This window comes from Desmodus rotundus, chromosome 5 (genome assembly GCF_022682495.2).
Source record: "Desmodus rotundus isolate HL8 chromosome 5, HLdesRot8A.1, whole genome shotgun sequence".
In the NCBI taxonomy this organism is placed as follows: domain Eukaryota; kingdom Metazoa; phylum Chordata; class Mammalia; order Chiroptera; family Phyllostomidae; genus Desmodus; species Desmodus rotundus.
Window position 1 is genome coordinate 76625239 of NC_071391.1, and position 24890 is coordinate 76650128.

A 24890-nucleotide genomic window follows, 5' to 3' on the forward strand; every position below is an offset into this window, starting at 1 on the left:
AATCTGCCCTTTTCACCCTTTTGGTCCTGGACATAGAGAATTCACATGTTTATGTCCAGGAGGCAGAATTTCCTATTTTCCTTAAGCAATAAAGGCTGCTGTTGAATTACTGGGGCTTCAGTAAAGCCGGAGGCAAAGGCGGTGACTTACAAATCACTCTGGTCTCAGTGCTGCTGGGGAGAGATTCATACAAAGCACAGATACAGATTCAAGAAGAAATCAGAATCTTTTCTAAAGGACTTTTCGAGAACCTGGTCTTGAAAAATGATGTCTCTGGTAAGCCTTTGAAAAATGAAGGTAATGAGACCTGCGTTATTGCCCAGCAGGAATGAAAGCAACATAAAAATTATATGATTGTTTTCATTGGTTTCAGAAAAGGAACTGCAATGTTTGGATATGTGTTGGGCGGAGGAGGGGTTGAGACAGATATAAGAACAAATGCTATTGCTGGCAAGGTTGTGCTAAGTCAGTATTTTGTGTTTGCAAGCTGCACTGTAACAATTAGTGAGGGGCTTTATGGTATGTTCATAAGGGACAGTTTTAAAAAGAGACAGAACAAAATTAGCCAAGGAAAACAAATTTGGGTGTGGACTTTGGCAATTCTGAAGTCAGGTTTACATGACTATCCCTCCCATATGTATCTGAAGAAATGTGCGGGGAGAAAGCCAAACTGACAAATCACCCATGACAAAATTCTACCCCAAAAGATTTCACCATTCAGAAACTGAAACTGGCACCAGGATGTCTGGTCTGCGAGGGTATATTTTATATGATACAATGTGAAAACATGTAAAGTCAATTAGGCCAACTAGCAAACCAATCTCTATTGAAACAGTAGTTATAAGAGCATCTTGGCATAAATAATTTAAGAGAAATAGGAGGGGAGAAAGCAATGGTGGTTGATATGTAGATCAGTGTTCGGACTATTGATTACATTCACTGGATGTCGCTTCTGCTCTTAATTAATTCTCTGTGGTTGTAGCCGCCTTGTCTTCTGTCTTGTGTCTACTGATAAAGTCAAGTCCCAGGGACTGAATTTGGCCCTCATACACGGGTGCGCCGGACTCACATTGATGGCGAGAGTTCCCTCTTAAATGTGCCACTTTGTCAAATCCACACTACAGGGATTGTTTGGGGAGAAGCTGAAGGGCTTCATCTGTCTAGAACTGTATAATAATCAGCTATTGGCTTCCCCCTCTTTTCCTGTCCTTCCCTGGATCTTGTTAATGAGGCAATTGTTAACCTCGGCTTCCTGGATGGAGACTGGTTTTATGTGCTTTGTTTTATCTGTGCCACAATTTCCTGAGCAAGCTGGCCCCTGCATGCCAAAACCACGGTCATTTTGTCCGTCTTTGAGAACATTGGAAGGACACTGAAGGCTAACCAGCGCTCACCTAACCTCCTCACTCCCCTACCCCGTCCCACCTAAGCAAGTTCATTGAGCTTAAATTCTAATTCTTATTTGACTATGATCTGCCTGTTCCTATAAAGGCAAACTAATATAGAGATGGACTAACAGGCACCTTCTGATGCAGAAGCAAATTCAAAACAATTGCATTCATCAGAGCAGGATCCAGAAGGCACACATACCTGTTTCAAGGGCGCCTTCGAAACATTTTTGCCTCATTTGTTCAGTAAAGACGAAGTCTGTTTTTCTTATAGGATCTACCTTTTTTAATCAGGCCTTTAGGTTAACAGTTATGCATAAAGTGAGTCTTGTGTGTTTCGTTGTCATTAATTGTGGTTTTCTCAGAAACTCTGCTGTTTTGATTCATTAGGCAACATGAGGCTTTAAGAAAAGGGAAACAGTAATCTTTCCTCCTATATAAGCTTAACCAGAGAAGGCAGGTAAATGACTAGCGGTCTTCTGTTGGTCCAGGGTGTGTTAAACTTCTAGACTTTGCTGTTTGGTCAAACGCTTCAGAAAATAGGAAGAGTATGATAATAGAATCAGGATAAAGTGTCAGGACTTGGGTTTTAATGCAGATTTTTGAAACAAATGCAATCAGGATCATCACAGAGAGTATTTCTGTGACTGGTATAAAAATGTGACAACAGGGACAGCTAGCGCCCATCTTGATGACTGAGAATGATACTCACAGCGCTCTTTATTGTTCAAAGAGGCTATTTTTCAAAGAGACTTTATTTCAGACTAGTGTGTTCTGGGCATATACGGTGCAATGTTAAAATGATCGAGCTATCGCTAACAGCTCTCGCAGGAGGTTAATACTACACTATGTTTTATTGGACGTTGACATAGGTTCTCCAGTTTTTAGGTGATAAAATGATGATAGGTATACTGAGGCTGTTACAGTTAGTATTTATAGATTTTAATGTAAAAAATGGAGGTAATTATCAGTAAATGCACAAACTATAAATATCAATGAGTAAAAGAACTTAGATATTACTGTCATTCTTACTTATTTTTCAAATTACCTTCTAAAGAAAACTTTCATGTCATATGAGATTTTAAAAAGGGTAGAATTTCTTCTTTTATATTCTCTCTCAGCTTTCGTCATCCCTTGATATTTCTCCTGACTCTCCTTTCCATGTGCGCAGTGTAACTCACACGACTGTCCCTGTCACCTCTTCCCTTCCCGTGCCTTCTTCAGCATTTGTGACAATCTTTCTTTGGCGGAGAAATGTTGAAAGCTTGTTTTAAGTATATATACTTTAGATGGAATTGCAATGGACTGTGAAGTTTGGAAGACAGAGGAAGTACGTTTATTTTGACTTTACTCTCAACTATACTATTGTATAAATATCTCCCGTACAATAGCATTTATTGCCCAGTAAAGTTGCATACTTTACTATCAAAATACTGTATTTACTTTATCACCTATATTACATTAGCTACTATACTCTCAACTTTACTATGCAATAAATAAAACTGATAAATGTGGTTTAAAGCGAACCATAATTTAGTTAATACAGATGTATTGACTACTAAATACTTGTTAGATGAGAATACCCTACTTGAAGATATTCATAGTGTCTGGTATCTGTTAGTACCTCCAGGAACAATGCAATGGATCATATCTGAAGACTTCCCCTGGAGCTTTGTAAGGATTTGTGTACTTGACCCTAATATTTGAAGCAGGTTTATAAAAATTAGCCTCCTATAATTCCCATTAAAATTTTGCCTTCTCTAAAGATGTTTGTGGGACAGTGTTTAAAATAAGAAAAATGTTGTCACTGCCCCCCACCAAAAAAAAATGATGTTTCAAAAGAAAACAGTTCCAAAAGAACTCGATCAGTAGTTGACCTGGAAAAAATGAAGTTCCTGGGACTTGCTGATGCCCGTTAGCAAGGTGGCAGGAACCCATGACAACAGGAGCTGACCCTCTGAAACCAGACACATCAAACTCACTTTATAACAGGCAAGTCAGAGCCCCAAAGTAACAGCCTAACAGGGGAAGGAAGTACTAAGGATGAGCATTAAAATCACACATCTTTCCCTGGACTTCTTTCAGCATTTAACACAATCGCTGCCCTCACAGGACACTTGGCCCAAGTCTAGATCTGTATGAGGGTAAGTAGAGTTCTCTGTAGGAAATGGACTTTGGAGGATTTGTTAGAGCATTAAATGTAATATTCAAGTTCATGTATGAAAAATATATTATCCCTAAGGAATCACTTTCCCATGTGAAATTTGTGAGACATATTTCACCCTCAGTTCAGGTGAACGTGGAAGGTTTGGAAAAAAAGGTTTTCTGGATGTTGTATGTGAGAATAATCCTGTAGTCTGTGTTTGGTGTTAGTAATAAGTCAACTATTAATCCTTGATGTAGACACTAAACAAACAAAATTGCATAGTTTTAAAAATGGGTACTTAATATTACTGAGCAGCATTTGGCCTCAAAGTGAGTAAACGTATAACTTGTTTTCTGGAAAAGAGTTGCAGGTGATTTGTACACTATCTTCACTTTAACTATTACAGAAAGAGATATTTTAGCTCATGAACATCCTTCATTTTTTTTTGGTTCCATATTAGAAGATGCTACAGATAACTTACTTTTCATGATCCCATTATGTTTTGGAATGTAGTCTATTGGACTAAGGGTTGGAAAACACACACAACACAAAATCAGTTGCACCTCTCAGCATACATACACAAAAATACACACAATCCTCATGGCTGTGATATGCTGAGACACATACTCGGTTTACTATTAGAGATGCTGATGTTTATAGTGGATACCAAGTATTTTGCGTTCACAGACTGAGATGTTCCATAGCGAACATATCGGTGCTACATGTGTCCCAGGGAAAAAAGCCCCTCTAGAATTCAAGTACTTCATCCTTCCCTTTCTAAGTGTTGAATACAATAGGAAACATAAAATTTCCAGTCCCACTTAAAATTCTAGATTTTTCATTAAGCTCTTTCTTATAATTGAAAGTTTCCCATGAAATGGGAAAAATGCATTTTTCTGCATTTCTTTAAGATTCACCAGGCATTACACATTGTTGCCATTCTTCCTACTAGGAAAAAAAAACAAAGCTGATTTCCCTTCACGCATCTGCCAATTCACTCAGCAGATCGTTTCTGAGCTGCAGCCGAGCGTTCTCCGGGTAGGTTGTGAGTTGCTCACTGTGCAGGGGCTCTGTGGGTGCTGTGGGTGACAGCGCCGCTGGAAAGTTTCTAAGTTCAATATTTACCTCTGTGTACCTTCGTTCCACTGGGTTTAGAAACTGTGTTATAGTAACTCGACTAAGAAAATAGGTAATTTGGGGCCATTTTAATATTTATTACTTCAAAGAGAATTAAATTAACAAGATAAAACTGCTACAAAAGACGTTTAATAGTTGAAGCTCTCACAGACTGATCTGATGACAGATCTAAGACACGATACCAATTCTGACTGCTCTAAGAAAAGCCAAAATGTCAAACTGTTGTTCCTTAGTTCCACTAACTGCCTGATAAACAAATTCTATAAAGATAAATAGTCTTCCAAAAAATATCTACATCCTAAACAATTCAAAGTAATTCAGTGTCATCCTGCAGCTAAAGTGAATGCAAAGCTGTGACCGAGCAGCCAAGCAGCCTCCCTTGATCCATACACACCACGTGGGCTTAGGAAGCAGAAGGTGTATCTAAGGCCAAGGTTCGTAACCTGATATGTAACAAATGCGTTTTAGATGAGCTTATGTCTACATTAGTAATGTATTTAAGAGTTTTCTCCCGGTACATGTCTGGTAGCTAGACAGGTTCTGTATTGTGTCACTCGTCTTCAAGATTCAGTTCATTATAAGGAATGACCTTCAGGAGCAATTCCAGTGCTAATGATCAGGTTAGAAGGGACACAAAGGAACAGCCAAGCAAGTGCACGAAGGTCCTTTGAGTTTGGATCCCCCTTTCTGGGTTGGTGGGTAGAAACCCAGATGCAGGTTCTAGAACTAAACTAAAAACACCGGGGCTGGAAAGGAAAATCACCCCCCTGCCAAGGCCCTGGCAATGCTGAAATCTAGAAAGAGGCACAACTAAGATACCATAGTAAGAGGATGAAGTCCAGGTATTCAAAGCAAATTTTCTTGAAGAATCTCCATAGCAAAAGCACTGGCTGCAGGGAGAAGAGCTAGAAGGGAAGTTTATGGAACTGGGAATCCTGGAACTAGGAAAGTAGCAAGAGCAGCAAGTTAGTGTGCCTGGAGCTGGTGCTTCTGTTTTTATACTGAAGCCGATAAGTTGGGATGAGGCATATGTATAAAGTCTCAGCAGTAGGGCAAACACTTGACACCAGAGAAATTATCTATGTGGGGCTTTCAATGTCCCCAACACTGCCTGGCAAGCATTGAGTTGACAGTGTGTGACAGCATAAAAAGCCTTCACTTCCATGACAGGAAAGGACACTAAGACAATTTTGTGTTGTCACTGTGATAGTATATTCAAATCAAAGGCAAAGAGTTAATTTATGCATGGAGCTTATGTGTGGAGGACAGAATCCAATGTAGGTTCAAATACGTCGGCTTCAGTGTTATTCCTTTCCTGTTGGGTTTGAATATTTCCTCATATTCAGCATTCTCTGGACCAATATTTAATTTCTCCCCCAAAAATGTTGTTCTGCTGTGCTTAATGTAGCTTTTGATGGTAGCTACAAAGATGTTCTTTGGCTCCATCAATACTCAACTAATAAATAAAATGTGTCAGATTAATTTTCTTTCCTATAAGACCTTAGGCTATAGGACGATGACTTCTATAGATAGTAAATGCCCCTGAACTTTACAACTATAAAGTTGCCTGTATTAAGCTTAGGAGTAGTGTTAATTTATCCTCAGAAGAGCAGCAGGGTCAAATGATCAGGGGGGGGGGGGGGTTGGGGGGGGGTTGGTTGTTGCTTTTACTTTTTTGTACATTGTTTGTGTAAGATCTTATTCACTAGATTTACCTTCCTAATGGAAAGGACACTAGGAAAATTGCAACCTGCTAGACCTCAGCATGGGCCGCAGGGGAAGGAGCTGTTAACGTTCTCAGAGAGATCATAGCTCTTACCATGCACAGTTCTGTAGGAGCAAGAGGAGCATGCAGAGTAGATTCTTACCCTTATTGTCCCAGGGCCCTCTTAGATGAGAGAGTGGAGGGAGGGTGGGGAGGGCCTGCAGAAAAGAGGGAAGAGAGGGGATCTTTCTACTTGGAATAATTAGTTATATAAAGAATATTTTAGAAAACATACACAGAGAGGACTTCGGACGGACTATGGTAATCAGTTACCATAAAACTCCAAAATACCTATAATAAAATGCTACAAAGCTCATTTTATTATGGAGATGTCATATACTCTTCAACACAGAATTCTATACAATGCTGCTTTAATGCAGTTCTATACTAATAATAAACATCTACTTAAGTATATCATAATAATGGTTTTCCATAAAAATGAAAATGTATCCATTTTTTAGCATAGTATATAAGAAACCACTCATCCAGAACTTTAGAAATTGTTAGATTCCTTTTGTGTCTAAAGAAAATATCAGCCAAGATGGCTGGTTCACGACTCGTGTTTAAGAAAAGGAAAATAAAGTGCTTGGCAGTCACTTGTAATCAGCTGGAAAAATAGGAAAGACCCCAGTTTAGAATTATAGTTTATTTTAATTTAGCCGGGAATAAGAAACTTAGCTCATTTATTTTCATTTTCCCCCCACCAACTCAGTCCCGCAACTTTTTTCCCTGATAACTTTTCCACAAACAGAATTATATGCAACTGGCAACACCTGAGTAGAAAAATCACCACTTTACTTTCAAAAATGCCCAGTCCTGGCCCCAAGCCTTCTCAGGACAAGCATTACATTGATTATGAGAATATTTTATAAATAATAATTATACTAACAGTAGTTACAAATACTATGAACTCATAGTATAATCTCCTTAATAAGAGAAAATTGTTTTTCATGATTAAAGTTAGTTTATTTTAAATGGACAGATTTCACACTTTCTAAAAACCCAAAAATCATTGTTACAACTCATCCACAGAACGAAACACACTTTCAAAATTGTGGAACCATTTCTAAACGCCCCTCCAATGTCACACAGCTCAACACTAAAGAAAAACTAAAGGCCTAAAAACATTCCTACCATCCAGGGAGCCTTTCAAACGGTGCCATGCTGAACTGTGGGAGAAATCTACCACTTTAAATACCACCGACCTTGCGGTGGCGGAGCACATCGCATTGAAATAAATTAGGCTTCACTTAGCTTACTTTTTCTCCTGGGACCCTCAGTGAAACTGACACACTGACAATATTTTACAGAAATGTTAAAAGTTCCATCTGTTTTCTCTAAGTGTTAAATATTTGGGAGTTAGCCAAATAAGAATTAAATTGGAGTAAATCAAACAAATGCGACACAAAGAACTCCTCACGTTCACGGAAACTGTGAGTGGGTGTCGCCCCTCCACTGTAGCGTCACTACACGGAAGACTGCATAAAACTGCCCAGAACTGCGCAGGAGACAGGCCTCCGCTGTCATAAAATCCCAGTTGTTTCATATTTGGAGCTGACACATATGCAACCTCTGAACACCCTTTTTGAAATGATAAAGGTCAGAATCCTATTAGTGACTGAGAGACCACATCATTATGTCTCCAGCCCCTAGACTTCCCTCTTTTCAGGCATTGGCAACTAGGACTACAAAAAAAAAAAAAATCAGAAAAACATTACCATCAAATATAGCTGCTCAGTGTTGCTAGTGCCTTTAGCATAAAAAGAAAAAAAAACCCGTGAGGAATAGAAAACTTAAAAGGAAAGCAAGTATCTAGAGCCCTAAGTCAGTATTGTAATCTTTGACATATATTTGAAGCTAGCTGGAGATAAAGAGAAGTAAATAGGATCCAAGAAAATCTACCTTGGATTGTCTCCCAGAGTAAAAAGTGGAGATCATAGGGAAAAAAATGCTTTCTATTAAATAACATAGCAATGATTATATCATATACAGCAAAGAATCAGTTAATATAAAATCTAGTGTTCCTTATAGTTCCATTTTATGAGATGATATTTAAATTTGGCTTACTATGAAATGCTAAAAAATACTGAGCAGTATATTCCTAAAGTGAAACAATAACATTACCAATATAGCATTATAGCTTTCAAACCATTTCCATATATATTTGTTTACTTTCTCCTTTTAACCCTGTTATAATGTCATTTTATTATAGAGGAAGGGGCTACAAATTAGAGACGTTAAGTGACTTGCCCACAGTCCCACAGGTGAGATTAAAACTGAGGTCTTCTGACTCTCTCCAGTGCTCTTACGGAAAAAGAATTATATATATATATATATATATATATATATATATATATATATATATATACACACACTATATATAAATATATGTAGCTTACATTGAGAACTTACTAAAAAATTTCTGTCATTCTTCCATGCTGTGACTTCAGCAACATTGACAATTTCCAGGCACATTGAAAATACCCATATAGAGTTCAAGAAACTATAATGTTTAATTTATATTAAAAAAGAAATAAACCCTTGTTAAGCTGAGAAAATTACACACAGGGAGATTTCAGGTCAACACAAAGAAAGATTTTACAATTAAAAATGGTCCCCAAAATGGGAGAAGTTGGCTATGACCCCCAACCATGAGTTGTTCAGGTCGAAGTAAAGGGTTTTGAACACCTCATAAGCACACTACGCCAATGACATCTAAATTCCCTTCCTCTTTGAGAGTCTGACATTCTGAGTCATGTCCTGAACTATCTTTAGCGAAACAACCAAAGAATTCTCTTATACCTCTTTGAAGTTGTAGACAATAAGACTGGGGAAAAATTCACTCCCAGAGCTGAAGTAGAAGCTGGTGCTGTTTTGGAATTCAATAAATCATTTCTTCAGTGAATAGCTGCTTTTGTCACAGTCTGTCTACATTGTGAAGTGAAAAGGTATTCAAGGACAGCACTTCCCTGTAGAAACCACAGAACTAGAAACAGACACAGGTCTTGCATGCTTATATACAGACATTTAAAAGTACCATAGTTTTTGGACTGTATGATGCACCGGACCATGAGATGCACCTAGGTTTTAGAGGAGGGAAATAGGAAAAAAAAATTAGAAGGAAAAAAATGTGGTCCTGCTCCTGCCTCCTGTGAACCCCGCTCCACCACTACCCCCCGCCCAGTGAGCCAGGTAAGCTACATTCAGACTGTAAGACACACCCCCATTTTCCTCCCAAATTTGGGGGAAAGGTGCGTCTTATAGTCTGAAAAATACGGTATATACCAACATCAAACTTTTGGCAAGGTAGAAATCTGACAAAATTCATTGGGTTGTATAGAAAAGGGAATAAAACAGCACAAGTAAAGCACATGCACATAGAAGGACTTGCTTTGATTTTTGGAATAAAACATATATTTTCATATTTAGATATGATAAAAAGTAGTCCATGTAAAGTGGCATCCTGTAGTGTTTGGATATGTCATGCTTGAGAGGGCGACTTTTAAGAGCACCATAGTAACACCAACAACTTCAGTGCCATTTAATTTCTTTTTCATTCTTCCCTCATCACAAATAACAATCATTTTATGCCCTGAAGCATGAAGACCGCACAGCGCCGCAATTTTGCCCAATCCAGGCAGTGTACACAGTTATTCAGAGATTCTCAGATCATTTCAGAAGATAAAAAGACATGTCCTTCAAGTTCTGTCATATACGTGGTTTCCGTGAACGAAGTGGGTGTTTCATGAAACACAATTCACTCTCTTCCATTTAGAGCACAGCTTTACAATTTCTGAATGTATTTGTTTCAGAAAAAAAAAGGAACTGCTCTATTTCTGAATGTATTCTTTGGACTTTATAGAGTTTACTAGATAAAAGTCCGGTTTATGAAAATAAACCACTTTTAGAATGTTCGTTAAAGAAAATGAATGAAGTCAAAGTTCCCACCCAAGGAAGAACAAGAAGGAAACGTGTACATTCACAGCTGGAGGAGTTTTATGATGTAACTTCAAGCTGATTAAAGTTTATAGGATGAATGTGACACTAAACAAATGGTAACAGTAATAGAAGTATAACATAGAACCTGCCGTAGAGTGTTTTATTCCTGCACCTTTTCATAATGGCCATTAACGATTACAACATCCTTCATTTTGACATCTCTGGAACATATTGTGACAACCCAAGGTTCCAAAGTACATCCATTTTCTCACCTGATGTCATTTTACTTGATAAAGAATTTTAATAAGTTACCCAAAGTTAAATAACAATAGCACATGATCTTGTATGGGTTCAGGCTCATTCTTGGTCTCCACTTTCCTTCATGTCTCACGGAATTCAATCAATTGTCTGGTATTTTGTTATGGGAACCAGTCACTCTCTCTGAAATTATGCCAAAGGGTAATTAGGAACTGACTCTAAGCTCAATTAATTAGACAGTAGTTTCGAAAGAAAGAAAGTAGTTCAAATAAGAAAAGAGTGTATCAGAGTTCACATAAAGGAGAAGGAAATAAAATTGAACAACTACTCCCTAGCAAGAATGCGGATATGAATATATTTCCCCCCATAACTTGACATCGCTGCTACCACCTTCAGCTGGACAGATGCTGCTGCTGAAACTCAGGTCAGAGAACTGCTGAGTGATAGAGCTGGAGTAGAGGCCCATCACTGTTTAAGTCCCAAATCCACGCTCCGTTCACTAGGCTGCCTTGTTTCTCTCCAAAGACATTAGGAGTCTTTTCTTTTTAATTTATAAAAATAAATAAATAAAAATCCCCCCTTTATCCTACCTATGATTTCCTGTTTAAAAAATAAAACAAGCATATGGTTTCTGATAACACCCATCTCTCAGATTTATTCCTAATCCTTCCACCTAATCACCCCTTAAATTTTTTCATTTTTATAATGATTCTTGTTCATATCGATTTACTGCTGCTCTTCCAAACATGTTGTTGCTTGTAGCACTATCATTTTATCTCAAAGACACAGAGAACATCAGGGAGAAGAGCTGGAACACCACGGCACGCCTCCACCTGAAGGAACTCTAGGTGTTCCCCACCATACGCCCCCACAATTGATTCCGGCTGATAAATATTGCCCAAATGATGCCCTTCCTTTAATTCCCCTACTCTTCAGTTCATTCCCCTTTGGCCTAATCCTTAAAATGGATTTTAAGTTCAATTCAATGAATGCCCCAGTATACCAGGCAGTTGGTAGTGTCTTGTGAGACCTGAGGAAGGGGTTGGCCAGAACTGAACTTGACTTTAATACAAGACCATGTTCTATTATTGTTTAACTTTGGGTATTTCTCCCCTAGGAGGAGGACAGAGGAGAACTAACCAGCTCCAGGACGAAGGTAAGAGGGGAGTTTTCTTTCAAAAGAATGGGTTCCATCCATTTGAAGGAAACCCCTCCCCCACCTGTTTTTTAATTCCTTTTTCTTTATACCTTTATACTTTTTAACCCACCAGCATTAGCAAAATAGCTTGCTATCTGTGTCTGTAGTTAATCGAACATCCACTTACAAATGTTATAGCAGGAGAAAAAAATAAAACCTTCAGACAAGTCATATCAGTTATATGCTAATACATTTATTTATATTTTCCATCATCATTAAATATCAGTGCCAGTCTTCCATTAAAGATTAGATTCTTGTATAGGCCTTAGGAAATGGTCATCAACTATTAATTTCTCTGTGTGTAGAATATTGATAATAACTGGCAATCATACCATAACAGTATTGGGATTGCAAAATGTTAAAACTAAAATCCAGTGTTTCTATAAAAAATATGTCATTATAAATACAATTTTTATGAAAAGAATCAGCTGCTTTAATTTAAGTGATATATAATTTTAAAATATAAACAATCAGGCTGGGCTTCTGGTGTGAAGTTATATAGACTTAATTAGCTTTTTAAGGTACCATATGAAAACTATGGTTAGAAAAATAAAAGAAAAAGTAAGTAATGTTGTCTTGAGCAGTATTTCTTCATGCTTATAGATCCTCTTTCCAGGCCTCTTCTGTTGCTTTTAAAGGTTTCCATTGTTACCTCTCACGTTCCATGTTGTTGTCCATGGAAATCATCAGTATTGCCTGCCTTTGGCGCTCTATTCAAATTGCCCTTCCACAGGGAAAAAAGCCAAGGTCAGAAACAAGTTAGGTCATTTACAAAGCACCCAGAATTTGAAATATCAGAAGAAAGGCAGGCCATATGGATTATGAAGGGACCGGCTTCCAGATGCCGTGCAGCTGTCGTTCTTTGCTCTCATTCCCCTGCAAAGAGGCTAGGTCGTCTGTGACTGAAGTAGATTTTAGGAAAGCTTTGGGTCAGGTAACTAAGACAATCAGGGCTCGAGAAGAAGGAATTTTTAGGAAGAAGAAGAAATGTGCATAAAATAATGATAATTCAGGCAATTTGCTCCCAATAAATAGCAATCATCTTTCAGAAACACAGTTCTGTGGTTTTATTACAAACATCCTTGAATTTGGCATCACCTTAAAGTTGGATTGTTGATATTTTAATGAAAGAAAACCATTTCAGAAGGGTATATTTTTGTTAAAGACCACTGTCTTCTGAACAGGAATCATAGTAGTCATATGCTTAGGAACATACACGAGAGGACGCATGAAATAGTAGGCAATTTTTATGTCCACACACACTGCTGATGTAGATAATGATATTGCAATAGTCCCCAAACCCAGAGACCTAAGCACTGGACTCCTTGCGGATAACACAGTTTGTCGTCTGATCTCAAACAGAACCTAATTTTGACTTTCTCACTCACTGGCCCTTCGGTGAAAAGTATAGGATGTTTCTGAGGCACATTGTTCATTCCTGATTTATTCACTCCTGAATTGTAAGATATCAGATGTACGGATTGTCTAAGCGATCATTCAAGAAAAGTGTCTCAGTACTTTTAGCAGACTATTTATGTATTAGAATTTGATATCCGCACAAACATTAGTCACGTCAGGCAGATTTGTTGTGTACTTTAAATTCTTATGAAATATTTTGTGGGAATCTCATTCAGGGAAAGAACTGATGGTGGTTGCGTAGTGTCTTAGTGCTTTTGGGTAACCTGAAATTGAAATGAACACCATTTTCTGTTTTGTTTTGTTTCTCAGTAAAGTGAAAAATGGTAATCTTATATTAATTGTATTCAATTTGTTAGGTATATTCAAATAGTTAATGATGGTGGCCATATTGGTTATTTGAGAAGTACCCAACTTCTGAGGAGAAACAAATAACTGAAAGACTATATAATATATCTTAGCATTAACATAACAGAGGCAAATGTAGGTGAGGCTATTTTAAGAATTTAAACATTTGGTCATTTGTTCTTATTTAAATTGTTTAATAAAAAATCAATGGAGGTCAGAGAATATTTCTGCGTTGAAATATGATTATAAGCCCTGTTGCTCTTAAAGATAAAGCAGCTTTGTGTTTCACTTCGAATGGCAAAGATACACGGACTGAGAATTCTTAGGCGTCAGCTATTTTCAGAGAGTAACAGAACAATGATATGCTCTCTTATTATGCGCTCCCTTAGAATGGCAGGTTCAGACAGCTTCCTTTCAAGACCACTTAGTTAGCAATCCCTAGATTCTTAATACCTATTTTTACCACTCAATTTTCCTTTTTATCTGTGCTATTCTCCCACCTATGCAAAATCCATGCCAGAAGTTAGGATAGATAAAACTAGATCAATTAAATCTGAAAACTTAAATAAGAAAGAAAAATTGAAAGTTTATTTTTTTCTCTCAAGAACTTGATGGGAAATTTAAAGTATTTGCATATGAACATTAATTAGACACATTTAGTGAATTAAATGTATATTTAAATGTAAAGTAAAATCTTAATCAAGTTAAACCAAACACAGTTGGCATTTAATATGTGTAGATGATAAATGTAATTTTTAATTTCTAAAAATGTGCTGACTTATACTATTCTAAGTAGTAAATTTAGTTACAGAAGTATTTTCTAAATGTGACACAGTTTATTTACTTCACATAAGTAGATTAGAACTGAGTTGTAAATTACCATTATCTGGGAATTTTCATCTTACAGTTTGGTTAGAAGTATCAGATTTTCCTTGATACTAATAACAAATTTGTATTTGATGTTTTCATTTAGTATTCTTTTCTTGTCCACCCTTTTGTTTTAACTATCTATGATCTCACTGAAATACCTCTTTAGATAATTTTTATACAATGGACCAAGTTGCTTGCTCGTATTCATAATGATGCAAGTATCAGTAATCTTATGTCCTTCTTGCCAATGTTTAATAGACAGTTTTGAAGCTTTCTGGTTTTTATTTATTTTATTTTCTTTTGTTTTAAAATGCTCTTTACACAAGATCTTCTCAAAATTCATTAGGTCCAATGGTCAAAGGATTTCCTTTTATTGCCCAACACACTATTCTTCCATTTTAGTAAGTTACTGGAAAAAAGGCACATGTTAACTCACAGAGACATGAATTCCACATGTAGTCATTGCATGCCAACTATATTTCTTGTCTTGTGTTAGGACTGAGAACGGTATTAGGTACCATAAGACACAGTTATTGTCCTCTATGAAGGAGAAAAAAATATACAGAGACAGCATTGTAAAAACTGTGACTGAGAGCAAATGTGAGTGCTCCAGATAACAGACCATTTAAAGAAACAGGAAATAAAAAAGAATCTAGAGTATCTGGGAAACACTCCATAAAAAAGGTTTAGAAGGACTAGTTAATAAATATCGATTGAATGATAAGTCAAGGACTGATTACTGGAAAATGATAAGAATTTCAGAGGAGCTAAGAAAGATATAAAGGAATTCCTGATGAAGTTTCTATCACTTAAGATCAGAGGCATTTCTGTATAAAATACCTCTGGGACTACAAGGAAACCAGGAGCCTGGCTGGAGGGAGAGAAGGGCTGTTTGGGGAGTTAGAGTGGCTACAAGCCTGGCTCTGTAGGCAGACCTGGGTTCCAGTCCCACTTTTGTCTTTATTAGCCATGTGGATTCAATGAAGATTCAATGAGAATGTGAAGAACCTGACACAGTGTCTGGCTCAATAAACTGTAGTGAAATTATACTTTGAAAGGTATGTGTAAGCTGAATTGTTGGGAAGTCTTGAATGTTAGAAAAAATAGAATAGAATAATATCTTGGAGGCAATCATAGATCACTGAAGGTTTTTGGCAAAGCACTAAAAAAACAAGCAGAGGCAAAGTTATTCTGATACCAGGCAGCTGAGAATGGATTGAGAAGGTCAGTGGATCTTGTCTCAGATGATAAAGGCTTTGACTAAGGTAATACCTGTGTAATAGTAATGAAAATACAAATTTGAAAGACGCTTTTCAGAAACACTGTTCTTGATGGATAATTGGCTATAGGAAGGAAGAATAATGAAAATTCAAAAATGAAATTGAGTTTCTGCGATTGGCTCTGTTATTTTATTATTTGTTTTTACATTTCTATTTCTTCTGTGAAAATTTGTCTAATCTAACATACTGAAGTTTCCTTATAATGCTATTCTTGGGGATCCATGGTTATATATCCTAAAAGATTAGAACTTAAATCACCAAGAATCTTGAATGTATGAAAATACATTTATTGTGTTTTAACCTTGGAAGAAAACGAATATTACATTCTAACCAAGTCATCTTATAGGTTATTTGTATTGTTTTTTAAAGAAAGTTATCTACTGTACTTCCTTCTTGAGTATTTAGAAAGAATCACATCAGTTGACAAGATTACCTGCCTTTGAAGTTTTATCTCAGCTTAAAGGGTATTTAGCCAGAGAGGACAGAAATTGCCATTTTACTAGTAAGGGGAACATAGGAGTCCAAGCTTAATTAGGCATAACCCCTACCAAGCCTGACAAACTTCTCAGGAAAAAGCAAAGTTCCCTTACAGGGATGAATCATAGTTTAACTAGACAGAAAATGGTAATAACAAAAAGCAAATGTACCCTAGTGGGAAAGAGCACTGGACCAGAAGGCAGAAGACCTGATCCCAGCTGGGATTTGGTGAGCAAGTCACCTAACATTCATTAGACCCCAGTGACCACATCTGTAAAATAAGAAAGAAGTCCACCTCTAAGCCACATTTTTGACTAAAAAAAAATTCTAGGACTTTAGTTCTTTAAGGCAATTAATGGGAGTTTCTAAGAATCAGCAAAGGATGGAAAATGGAAACATGATCCATGGCCCACAGAATGGTGTAGAATTCTGGAAATCATACAAAGAGAATAAGCAGCATGGACTAGGAGGTGGAAGAACCGAGTCAGGGAGGGGCGGTCCACACAACGCACTGTAGCCCAGGCCCAGGTGAGGCATCTGGTGAAAAGCCAGCGCAGCTGACCAGCTCACATTCACTGACTGTAACAGACACCAGCTCTTGTATTTTTGAAATTTTATTTTAGAATAATAATAATCAAGAATTTTTAAGTGAATGATATTCATAGATAACCTGAAGCACATCACAATCCAGGGAGCAATGGTCTCATCTTGAAACAAAGCCCTCTTTTGTATGATTGGTTCACAGATGAGGATAACAACAGAGTGGTTGGGGCAGAGACTTTATCCCGTAGCACCTCAAACAGGACCCTGAGGTGACCACAAAAAAATAAAATTTATATTATTTAATATGAACAGCTACTGCTTTCTCAATATTATGTAATGGTAACTAAAAGAGTTTTTGACAGTTTTATTTTTAATTTTTATTGATTTAACATACAGTCTTTTAAGAATCCCCACACATCATATGCTTGCAGAATAATTGCAAATCGAGACTAGTACCGAAAGTTTCTTTCTACCAAAGTACAGTCTAATAACCTCTTCTCTATTATGATCCTGGGGCTATCATGGTTGTAGAAATATTTTTATTTCTTTTACCTTTAATAGCTATACTTGAAAGTAGTCATTAATTGATTTTAGAATAACTGTTATTAGAATCTAGAACAGATACTTATCTGTGTTCATGATTGCCCTTCCAAAGTCCGTGTATCCCTTGAAACTGTATGCTAGTCTGTGGTTTCGTAAGTTTGTACCTTTCCTGAAAAAGTACCCATGGCTCTCACCAACTTCCAAAAGAGGTCTGTGGCCCAAAGGAGGATAAAAAAACTCTACTCTGTGACCAAAAATTGACAAAAGTCATAAAACTAAACTGCATGAAATACTCGTTAAATAAAAAAAATGCTCCACACTAAAAATATAATTAAATTTTTTATTTGTCATAATCTCTAGCTAGTGCTCAAATTAAATACATGGTAGGCATCCTCACAAAAATCGCAATGTTCTGTCAGAGAATCACATTCTTCAGACCTAGTTCTCACATAGAAATTAGTCAGGCAAATTCCAAATAACATTCAATTTAGAGACAATGTTTGGAATCCAGCCCAGTATCTACTTAATCTGTTCTCTCTATATACTAACTTAATTGCCTATGTGTCTTATCAAAGTGGATTTCAAATGATCATTCTATAAATCATGTTGAGTCTGAATTGTCTTTCCACAGACAAAAAAAATTTCCTCCTAATTTTGACACTAAATTATTGATCAATAGTGCTATGTAGGTAAGTCTTATAATAGCATAAGCAAACTGGAGTGGAAACTTAGTTTCTTTCCTAAAAAAAAATGTTTGCATAGTAATTTAACTTAAATTCTGCTTTTGGAAATGAGTGCACAAATCCAATGGAGCAAGAAGAGTCTGGTGCTTGTTTACTGGAAGGAATAATTTGGGAAGAAAAATAACAAGGGAGCTACAAGTTAAGTGGAAAACTTAGTGGAGCATTGATAATGCTGAGAACTGGGTACTCTCCAGGCTTAAGTAGCTGCCGGAGGGTGGGACTGTGAACCCGAATGCCTTTCCTTTAAGATCAGCCATATTTGGTCTTTAACTCTTTATCGTTTCACAGCCTATTGATTTTTAATTTTTACATTTTCTTATGATAAAACTTATTTTTCTCAGTGTTATTAATTCCTTTTATTCAAAGTTCTTGGATTTGTTATAAATTCTCAGTTTTTCTGCTAATTTTTCCTGTCCACCTTTTTTGGGGGGATGTCATTAATTCAACCACAAAAGTCAAATTTCATGTGATTTTCCACTTTCTTGCCTGTGTGTACAACACTTGTGACAACACTAACAACCCAACCACATTTAAATAACAGAATGAATAGCATACGTAGAGGTATTTTTTTTTTTATGAAATCACTACTTTCTTATTAGAATAGTCATGAAAAAAAAATTCTTCATGTATTTCCCTGCCAGATAACAATGTTTAAATCAAATGAGTTTTCCAACCTGGAATTTTACTTTAAAAAAAAAAACAGATACAGTGAATATGTGGAAAGTCTTCAAAAACAGAATTTTTAAAAATTGTTTCAAAGAATTGAAATACACTTTTTCTCCTGGGATCTCTAACATAGTTTCCAGGCAGGGAATATCTTTTTCAAAAAACAGAGATATGTACGTTATTTTTAATGGCCCACTTAGCAGGACTCAAGTCTATTCACCGTCACAATCATTTAATTCAGCTTTAGGGAAAAAAACTCAGCTCCTCCATGTAACTATGTGTGAAAACATCAAGTCTCCTCTCTAAGCCACTGAGAGTTCCATTAACCTCCTGCAGATCCTATCTAACAGGGGAGGTCCTCGAATATTTCTCTGCCTGACCTGTTCCCCACAAAAAGGTAGAACTTTGGTAGAAGCCAAATTTATCATAGGTCCTCCAGCCTGTGGCTAGAGACACAAAACCAAATGGTACAAAACAAACCACATCATCAGAAGCAATGAATCTTTTTCTCAGATTCTTAAGTGATTCTTAAAGTCTACCTCTTCCTCAAGTTTTTAATTGAAAATAAAATATGTATTTTCATTTGCATAACAACAATTCTATTGATATTATATTATAAAATAATTGAGAAGGCTTTTTTTTTTACTGATTATTAGAGTATTACTTCTCATTGTAGAAAATTGTGGGTGGGTGGACAAATTTAAAGAACCAAATGCAATCAAATTAATTATAATCCTTCCATAGCTATATTTTCCATTAAAATATATAATATTTTATTCTCAAGTAAGATCACAATGAATATACAAAGTTTCCTTTTTTCACTTAACATTATACTATAAGCATTTTCTCTTAATATTAAAAACTTTTTATAGTTGTAAAACATTCAGTCATAAGGATCATTACTGCTTATAAATACTACCACCTAGGGCGCTCTGTAAAAATGTAGAAGCACTGCTCCAAATTCAGAAGAATTGGGTACAGCATCTGTTTTACTAATAAGTGGTTCTGATACTCAAATTAACCTTGAGAACCACTGCTGTGCACCAAAATCTCATTGCTTCTCCCCTTCTGTCGGGTATGTCAATTGCTTCCAATGTTGTGCCATGTAAGTGTACTATGAGATTCATTATGCTACTTTGTCAACATCATTGATTAATTTCTTAGGACTGACTCCTCAAAGGTGAACTATTGTCAATGATTATCAAGGGTAAGAATTGCTTTTAAGCTTTTATTGTATAAAGCCATTATTACTTCTTTCCATTTTTAATTCTATCATCAATATATGAAGACACCCATCTTATTAAACCCTTGATTATATTGAACATTATCTTTACCTTTATCTTTCCAATATGAATGGCAGAAAAATGAATTTGTATTATTTTAATTCACATTGTTTTAACTCCAAGTAAGGTTGGATTGTTATTATATGATTTGTATTTCTTCTTGTGTGAATTATCTGCCAATGTCCTTTTTATATTTTAAAGGATTTCCTTATTTTTTTTACACAATTTCTTGTTGATTCACACAATCTTTAAGTTTTTTAAATATATTAAGATTTATTGGGGACTATGAAAAAAATCCTAGCATGATTCAAATAAACATTCTGGACATTTTAATACCTGGTATTTAAATTTTATAGAGTTTAGTATTAAAAGAGCACTCCAGTTAGGCCAGCACAGACCTCAAACTGAGGAAACTTTCTTGTGTTTATATAACTAATGGATCCTCTCTTATAAGGATAAAAAAGCACTAGCAAAATTATACAGTAGTTTAAACAAATAAACTGGATTAGGTCTATACATTATTGACATCTTCACCAGCAATTAAATGTTAACATTATTAAGTAAAATGTAATTGAATTTGTTTTAACCAGACTCATATAATATTATAAATTTTTTGCTCTACAAACAAAATATTTAATATTCTGTGTGCAGACATTGACTAAATCTAGGGTTTGTACAAGATCTGTCCAGAAAGTATCCAGCCATGTACTATGAAAAATAAAGACATTTATTGAAGAAGATACAAGATACAAGAAACATTGTACATAGGACAATGATGCCTCAGTCCCCTTCAATGTAGGCATCTTGGGACCTCACACAGTTCTCCCAGTCACCATCAGCTGCCCCATCATATTTGCCTAAATCTCATCCATGGTCTGAAATCTCTTCCCTGTCAAAGGTGATTATAGTTTTGGGAAAAGCCAGAAGTCACAGAGCACCAAATCTGGGCTGTAGTGGGGCTAGGTGATTTGATGTTTCATCAAAACCTCTGCATGAGATGGGATGCATGAGCAGGCTGGATGAAGCTGCCAGTCACCAGTTGCCCATAGCTACAACCTTCTGAATTATCCAAATAGATTCCTCAAAAGATGTTCAAGCTTAATGCAAAATTTGATGTAGATTCATTGCTCTACTCACACAGTCAGTTTGAATGTGATGGCCACACAGTACACATGCTCACTCAATGACGTCTACCGCCCCCACTGACTAGTACAGTGAAGTCAGCTTTGTTCACACATGTACATTCCAGTCCACTCTCCTTGGCTGCCAGGTTACATTGATGTCATGTAAACTGTTCTCACTATATTAACAATATTTGGACTTTTTCTGGACAGACCTCATATATCAGTTCTTTACAATAATATTCACAAATCCAGGCAAATCATAAAAATACTTTACCAAGCTTAAAATTTTAAATTTTTTCTTTTACTTAAGTAGTCATTTCATCAGATGTAAGTTTTAAAACCTGACCAACAGAAAAATTACACTATAAAAAATATGGTCTAGAAATAACTATAATGAGTATGGCATAAAGTAAGCATAAAAACATGTTCACATCTATAGATTTTAATGATAAATTATATGGGAAGATAGAGGGTAAGAGGTTAATATGTAGCCTGAATTAAGTATGCCTATAATATCTTAATTTGCACTAATTTACCCAAAATTAAAAAATTGAAAAGTTTAGTTCTCTTAGGTCCCATCCCAAAACTTTTGTTTTATGTGGTATTTCAATAAGATCATTGGTAACAAAAATGGGTTTCAGTTGCTAGGGTAATAAGGTATGGATTTTAATAATCCCAAATTCAATTAAAGAAAATTTTAGGAATAAAAATCCTTGGAAGTTTTCCAGAGATCCTGGAATTTGTCGAAGTGAGGGTTTTCTTTCCATCCCTGAATCAAGTTCTCCATCATCTGAGTATAAAGGAAAAAGCTGTAAATAGGTCTGTTTGGTTGTTTTAAACCTAGAATTCCCCTGTGGCATAAGACAAAGGCAGATAAGTAAGTTACCTGGGTCTTGTTTCAATCTGTAAAAGGTCATTTTCAGTACACATGGGCTCTTAAGTGTGATTTAACATCCAGCAATAATATGGCCACTTGTTCTTCTTCTCTTCAAATGGTAATTGAAAACAATCCATTTCAACTGAGTTTATTCTGGAAAGGCTGCATTTAGTAGAATAAAAGGAATCATTAATGTAAGAAAGAACCCACAATATTTTCTTCTCTTTATCTCCTTGGCATATCACTATTACAGCTTCTCTGATTCTTAATAAGGACAAGAATTTCCCTTATTATCAATATGTTTTTCTGAAAACTATGTCTGAAATGCACAAAAGGGATTCCGAAGGGATCAGAAAATGCACTGAAGCAAGGACCTGCCTTCTATGCCCCTCATTGGCCTGACTCCCTATGACTGCCTTAGGCTTGCTTACGATTACCCCTTCTGAGTTCCTTCTTCCTTTTGCCTGGATAAGTCAAGGATAAAAAATTCTTTTTAATCTCTTTTAGTAAAATAAGTGAAGTAACTTTATATATATTTTTAAGTCATTTGATGATTCTTATTATTAATAACACATAAAAACATACATTCCATAAAACAGAACACATACTCTAATGGTCCTTACATAGGTGGTTTATCCTGCAGTTTAAATAGCAATTTAAAGAGGCCGTTAGACATAAACTAATTATATTAAGAAATTACATCTTCAGACAATTGTAGAAAACAGGCAGCTTTAACAAGCAAGGAAATCTTGAAATACTGAAGACTATCTTTAGTATTAATTACAAAATGCTTTTTATACACCATTAAAGAAAAACGAATTTTACATTTGATAGTATAAAATGGACTTTTTTGAGGGACCGCATTTTCTGGAAGGAAAACGTGACGTAATTGTGAACCGGGCAGTGAATTACCTATTGGTCAAGTGCGTTACACTAACCAACTACAGGTACACATGCACACACACGTGGATAGCAGTGTGAAACTGAACTGTTTTTACATGGCCTATTAGATGATATCAGAAATACAATGTCTTAGAATAATTTTGTAGAAAGCTAATTCCAAAATATTTTCTCAATGTAAAGCTTTTTTTCTTTATCCATTCCTTTATTTTGCTTTTTTGTTTTCTATTGTGCTGTGAAACTGTCTTTGGATATGGCTAATACCCCTGTTAAATAACCCTCTCATGGAATGATTTTAGTTCTATCAAAGGAGTGGTCTCAACCAGCACATAAAATTATTGGGATGTCATTTTATTTTTTTAACCTAACATGAATATTAATGCTAGAAAAGTGGATTCTAAAAATAATTTTCTCCAAAATAAAAAAAATTAGCAGTTAGGTTTAAATCATTGAAAGACAATTTTAGTTTCTTGTGAACACAAAAGAAATTAAAACTTCTTTCACCCAGCAGCATTTTTTTTTGAAAAGCAGATGTCTCCATCATCATCGACTATTCCTCCAGCAGGTCAGTCTGGTCCTTTTGGTGATTAAACTGACAACTTGATATTGTTTGCTTTAGGAAGTATATTACTTATTTTGTGCCACTAATGTGGCAATTATTTGGGAGTGTGGGAATAGCTGATTATTTAATTAACATTTAGTAAATGGCAGTCCAACTCTGATAGAGTTAATACTCTCAAAGTGTGTGGTTTACCAATGGGAAATGTTGACTCTCCAAATGGATCAGACCATCACAACATAAGCATCATGGAAAATGAACATTGATTACTTGAAATATTGCAAAAACATTTTAAGAGAATAAACACATTAATAGGCTGATTATTAGTCAAATAAGCAACACTTATTAGTCTGCTGAATGATCAAGTTCAAATGTTACTCATTAATATGGGGTTATTTTGTTTTATTTTTTATCTCATTTGGCATTAAGTAACCACCAAACTCGGTATTTATCAAATAGCATAGTAGAAACTGTGCCCAAATTTTCTCAGTATCTCAGTCATCCTCTAGATCTAACAGGAATTACGTTAAATGCTGGGGAAAACTCTTGAAAGAGACAGCTCATTTTAAAACTGTAACTTGAAGCAAGAAAGGAACCAAATGCTTGGGAGGCAAAACCCCATGAACATTTTAATAAATCCTTTTAGAGAATAATCAGAATAGGTTACCTCTATCCCCCTGTAGAGATTAGTTAACATGGAGAAAATCTAACATAGACAATTTCTTTTACAAAGTTCACATCACATGCACCATGACTTCCTAGAATTCAATTACTTAATTTAAACAGTCAAATTGGCTCTATGATTTGTTTTCTAAACAGCATCTAATGACTTTAAGAATCAACACAAAAGTCAAATAAAAAACTTTTCCCTGAAAGCGCTACTACCTCTCTCTTAACAGTCCTGCGACTTCTAGCCAGGACACTGAACCAATCATGGAAATCCTAGGTTCTGAGGCCAACTACATCAAGCAAACAAACTAAGCTCACAAAAGTAATAAAGGGAATAATAATTAAGCCGGACTCTGTTGTCAGAAAATCTGTTTGTTGGTTTTTTATGCCATCATGCTTTTCCTTCTGGGAACGAATTTTCATTTCAGTCTCTTTTAGATCATTGACATTCTCGGCAAAGGAATTCAAGGCCAAATTCTTTCTCAATTACTAGTAAATTCAAGTTATTACTGTTTTGAAAAAAATCCATGTAATTGGTCGGTGATATCGGTTATTTGACAGGAAATGAACTGTGAAAGTAAACAGCACTAAATACCACATGTCTAATACACTTTGAAATTAGTCACAATTGCCTTTGGTTTGCACTCTGGTGGAAAGGGCTGCAGGATGGCAAAATGAGAGGTTTATTTAGCATCTGGGAGAAGCTTTTAAAAGAGCTTAAGTCCTCATTCCTTCTAACATCTTAACAGCTGTGCAGTTTC

At 35.9% G+C, this 24890-nt stretch overlaps 1 protein-coding gene across 4 annotated transcripts in view; it reads left to right on the forward strand.

Annotated features, from left to right (window-relative positions):
* Positions 1–24890, forward strand: part of GRIA4 (glutamate ionotropic receptor AMPA type subunit 4) — a 383403-nt gene that overhangs the window by 343254 nt on the left and 15259 nt on the right. The window lies entirely within an intron of this gene.